Source organism: Carlito syrichta, unplaced genomic scaffold, assembly GCF_000164805.1.
Source record: "Carlito syrichta isolate Samal-C Ts95f unplaced genomic scaffold, Tarsius_syrichta-2.0.1 Scaffold307134, whole genome shotgun sequence".
Classification (NCBI taxonomy): domain Eukaryota; kingdom Metazoa; phylum Chordata; class Mammalia; order Primates; family Tarsiidae; genus Carlito; species Carlito syrichta.
Window position 1 is genome coordinate 530575 of NW_007251230.1, and position 5557 is coordinate 536131.

At 43.2% G+C, this 5557-nt stretch overlaps 1 pseudogene across 1 annotated transcript; it reads left to right on the top strand.

Annotated features, from left to right (window-relative positions):
* The first annotated feature begins 3026 nt into the window (after positions 1-3026).
* On the top strand, positions 3027-3362 carry LOC103266294 (annotated as a pseudogene). The gene has a single exon (XR_504694.1). The product of XR_504694.1 is annotated as a putative 60S ribosomal protein L37a (transcript).
* Positions 3363-5557: the final 2195 nt, after the last annotated feature.

The window sequence follows — 5557 nt, forward strand, 5'->3', positions numbered from 1 at the left end:
GGCTACTTGGAAGGCTGAGGTGGAAGGATCGCCAGAGCCCAACAGGTTGAGGCTGTGGTGGCCGGGAACGTGCCAATGCACTCCAGTCTTGGCGACAGAGTGAGACTCCAACTCAAAAAAAAAAGAAAAGAAAATCATAAAAGAGCCAGGCACAGTGGTTCATGCCTATAGTCCCAGCACATTGGGAGGCTGAGGACCAGACTGGGCAACATAGCAAGACCTTGTCTCTAACAAAAAAATACAAAAATTGGCTGGGCATGGTGGCATGCACCTGTAGTCCCAGCTACTTGGGAGGCTGAGATGGAAGGTCGAGGTTGTGGTGAGCTATGACTGCGTCACTGCACTCCAGCCTAGGTGGCAGAGTGAGACACTGTTTCAAAAAAAAAAAAAAAATCATTACAAGGGCGTGGTATAATCCCAGCACTTTGGATTGCTTGAGCCTCGGAGTTCAGGACCAACCTGAGCAACATAGTGAAACCTTGTCTCAACCAAAAAAAATTTTTTTTTTTTTGAGTTGGAGTTTCACTCTGTCACCCAGACTGGAGTGCAGTGGCCACTCACGGCCACCCCAGTGTTGACCTGCTGAGCTCCAGCGATCCTTCCACCCAGCCTTCCAAGTAGCTGGAACTACAAACGCGCGCTAACATGCTCAGCTAATTTTTTATTTATTTATTGTAAAGATAAGGTCTTGCCAAGTTGCCCGGGCTGGTCTCGAACCCGCAAGCTCAGGCAATCCATTCACTTCAGCTTCCCAAAGTGCTGGGATTATAGGCTGAGCCACCAAGCCCAGCCTGAGCTGTTTGCTGTCTCAGGGGTGGCAGAGGTGGAAGAGGTGGAATGGAAGGTAGGCGAGGCAGGCACACTTGGTTTAACTTTACGGAAATTCATCATCATTTCTGTCTGGGTTTTGTTTTTTGCTTTTTCACTGCTCTAAAAATGTTTCTACACAGTACCAATCCTTCTTCCACCATTTGCTTGCATTTCAGTGCCCATATCGTAGAAGGGTCCATATTGTAAAACAAGTCAAAAACAGGCTTGAATTATCAGAACTTTTCTGCCAGATGGTCTAAAGTCAACCTGTTTTCTGGCATTGGTTCTTCCACGTCTTCCTCATCATCTGGCACTGGTTCAGAAGCACTTGTCTCCATTCAGTCCTCTTCAGTTAATTCCTCTGGTGTGATCTTGAATTTTACCAAGATTCATATCTTGAAACACTTTCACTTCTCCTCCCACCTTTTTTTTTTTTTTTTTTTGCCATATCCACTATCTCTTTTATGATTTCCTCGATTGGTCCTGTCATAAACTCTGTGGAATCATGCTCAACATCTGGACACGGCTTTCTCCAGCAGAAATGTGTTGTTTTGGGTGTGATGGCTTTCATAGTTTTTTTGTAACAATGATTATATCTTCAATGGTGTAATTCTTCCAAGCTTTCATTATGTTCTTTCAGATCTTCAATGGTGCTGACAATCCTTTCCATAGAGTACCATGTGCAATGAACCTTAAAGGTCCTTATGACCTCCTAATCTAGAGACTGAATTAGAGATGCTGTGTTTGGGGGCAAGTAGGCCACTCCATCATCTTTGGAGTTGAACTCATTGGGTTCTGAGTAGTCTGGGTATTGTCCATTATCGAAAGGGGGCAGTCTCTTACTTGAAGGGTACTTCCTGGCTTCAGGTACAAAGCATTGATTGAAACAATCAAGAGAAAGCATTCTCATTGTCCAGGTATTTTTGCTGTACAACCCAAAGACTGGCAGCTAGTGTTGATGTTTTCCCTTCAAGCCTCAGGGGTTAACAGCTTTAGAAATAAGGGCAGCACTGATCATAAATCTGACATCTGCACAAAATAGTAGGGTTAGCCTGTTCATTCCAACCTTAAATCCTGGGGCTTGCTTCTCTTCCTAATAAGTGTCCTTTGTATCATCTTTTCCCCCGAGAATAGGGTAGTTTCTTCTCCTCAATGATTTTCTTTTTCTTTTTTTGAGTTGGGGTCTCACTCTGTCGCCCAGACTGGAGTGCAGTGGCCACTCCCGGCCACTGCAGCCTCTACCCACTGGGCTCTGGTGATCCTTCCGCCTCAGCATTCTGAGTAGCTGGAATTACAGGCGCGCGCTACCACACCCAGCTAATTGTTTTGATTTATTGTAGAAATGAGGTCTCACCAAGTTGCCCAGGCGGGTCTCGAACCCGCGGGCTCAGGCAATCCACTCACCTCAGCCTCCCAAAGGCACGGGATTATGGCTGAGCCACAGAGTCCGGCTTCAATGATTTTCTTAATGGCATCTACGAACTCATCCGCTGCAGATACTATAGCAGATACTGGTATTATGGTAAGCAACTAGTAATTGCTGCTATTTTATGTACTTCCAAATGTCTTTGAAAATTCCAGAGTTATTCCAACTTGCTCTCCCATCAACACTGACAAAGAGTTCCAACTTCCCCACATGTTCTCCAACAACTCAGGCTATCAAATATATTATTTTTTAAACCAATCTGATGGGTGTATCTCCAGTTGTCTTAATTTTCATTTCCCTGATTACTACCAAGTATAATTGTCATTAATTATTCAAGCACCACTGCAGTCTAAACCTGCTGGGCTCAGGTGATCCTTCCATCTCAGCCTTCCAAGAAGCTGGAACTACAGGTGTGTGCTACCACTCTCAGCTAATTTTTTGATTTATTATAGAGATGAGGTCTCGCCAAGTTGCTCAGGCTGGTCTCGAACCCCTGAACTCAGGCAATCCTCTCACCTCAGTCTCCCAAAGTACTGGAAATATAGGCTTGAGCCACGGTGTCCGGCCAACTGTATACATATTCTTGATACCAATATGTTTTCAAAATAATTTTTCCCACTGTTTGATTTGATTATTCAATTTTTGATGGTGTCTTTTATTATGAAGAATTTTTTTATTTTAATGTAGTTACAGAGAAACTGCTAGTTGCCCACCAAACTCAATCCTCCCTTTTCCATAATAATATTGGGAGCTGGGTCCTCTCTGAGCTCGGAACTGCTTGGTGGCTGCGATGGCCAAATGCACCAAGAAGGTTAGAATCCTTGGTAAATACGGGACTGCTATGGGGCCTCGCTCAAGAGGATGGTGAAGAAGATCGTGATCAGCCAGCACACCAAGTACACTTGCTCCTTCTGTGGCAAAATGAAGAGACGCACTGTGGGCATCTGGCACTGTGGCTCCTGCATGAAAACTGTAGCTGGTGGAGCCTGGACCTACAATACCACTTCTGCAGTCACGGTAAAGTCTGCCATCAGAAGACTGAAGGAATTGAAAGACCAGTAGAAGCTTCACCATTTGAGACATCACTAGCCTATAATAAATTGCTTAATTTATGTAAAAAAAAAAAGTCAGAGCTGGGCATGGTATTTTGCTTCAAAGTTGCCAACAATGGAATGTACCTGGAAGTACTACTTCTGGGTATAGGTCTTCAAATGTTAAGCATGTATTCAATCACTGTCTTTTTACCTTCCTTTACACTGCTATGTTAGAAGTTGCAATGTAGAAAAATCTTGCAAGCTACATGTTGAGGATAACAGAGCTACCCAACTAGTTTGAGTCTCTAGAATGGCTTTTGGGGGCAAAGTTCATCTACCTATCCTCAACTATTAATTAAATGAGAAATAAACCGGGCTCGGTGGCTCAGCCTGTAATCCCGTGGCTTTGGGAGGCTGAGGTGAGTGGATTGCCTGAGCCCACGGGATCGAGATGCGCCTGGGCAGCAAGACTTCATCTCTACAATAAATCAAAAAATCAGCCGGGTGTGGTAGCATGTGCCTGTAATTCTGGCTACTCGGAAGGTTGAGGCGAAAGGATCGCCAGAGCCCAGCAGGCGAGGCTGCAGTGGCCGGGAGCGGCCATTGCACTCCAATCCAAGTGACAGAGTGAGACTCCAACTCAAAAAAAAAAAAAAAAAGAAAAAGAAATAGACTGAGGCGAGAGGATTGCCTGAGTCCAGGCGTTCGAGACCAGCCTGGCAAATTTGGCGAGACCTCCTCTGTACAATAAATCAAAAAATTAGCTAGGCGTGGTGGCACGTGCAGTCCCAGCTACTTGGAAGGCTAAGGCGGAAGGAGTGCCTGAGCCCAGCAGGTCGAGGCTACGGTGGCCATGATCCTGCCACTGCACTCCAGCCTGGGCATAAGAGTAAGACTCCAACTCAAAAAAAAAAAAAAAAAAAGAAGAAGAAGAGAGAGAGAAAGAGAAATAAATGTATATCATTTTATCCACTACATTTTGAATATCTTTTTTAAAAGACGCTTAGTCAAATATACCAAATATATTTAAGAAGTATTTCTTAGGTAACACACATATGGCAATTACAATAGTCCCCCTTAGCTGTGATTTTTGTTTTTTATTATTTCAGCTACCTGTGGTCCAAAAATATTAAATGGAAAATTCCAGAAATAAACCACTCATAAATTTTAAATTGAATGCCATTCTGTAAACACTACCCACCCATCACTTAGTAGCCGTTTCAGTTATCAGGTCAGAAAACACATAATGCCAGGTGCAGTAGCTCACACCTGTAAACCCAATACTTTGGGAGGCCAAGGCAGAAGGACTGCTTGAGCCCAGGAGTCTGAGACCAGCCTGGGCAACATAGCAAGACTTCATCTCTACAAAAATAAAGACATATATATAGATAGATGATATTATACAGGGTATAGTACTATTTGTGGTTTCAGGCACCCACTGAAGGTCTTGAAATATATCACCTGAGAATAAGAGGGGACAACTGTACTTTATTTTGGGGTGTTTGCCCTTTTGTCTCATAAGATATCCCGCTTGAGATCAAAAGCCACATCCTATATATTTTTTTCTAAAACTTGTAAAGTTTTACTTCTCAAATGCAGACTTTAATCCTGGAATGTAGTTTGTGTACAGCTGAGGTAAGGATTTATAGTTTTTATATGCAGTTAGCCATTGTTTCAGCACTATTTATTGACTATTTCATCCCACTGATTTATAATGTCACCTCTGTCATATACAGAGCATGGTGGCGTGTGCCAATAGTTCCAGCTACTTGAAAGGCTAAGGTAGAAGGATTGCCTGAGCCCAGCAGGTCAAGGCTGTGGTGGCCGTGAGCATGCCACTGCACTCCAGCTTGGGCAACAGAGTGAGACTCCAACTCAAAAGAAAAAAAAAGAGAGAAACTATATCATTTTAGCCACCACATGATCATAGATAGATGAATTTTCTGTTCCATTAGTCTATACTTATAACTTATGCCAGTGTCACACTGCTATGATTACTAAAACTTCATATTAAATATTGATGTTCAGGACAAATCTCTTATTGTTTTTCAAATTTGTCTTGAAAATTATTGATATCTACTCTTCCATTTAAACATTCACCTAACAAATCATACACACACACACACACACACACACACACACACACACATCAGTATTTACAGTGAAACTACATTGAATTAATAGATTAATATGAGAAGAAAGCTGGGCTCGGTGGCTCAGCCTGTAATCCCGCGCCTTTGGGAGGCTGAGGTGAGTGGATTGCCTGAGACTGCGGGTTCGAGACCTG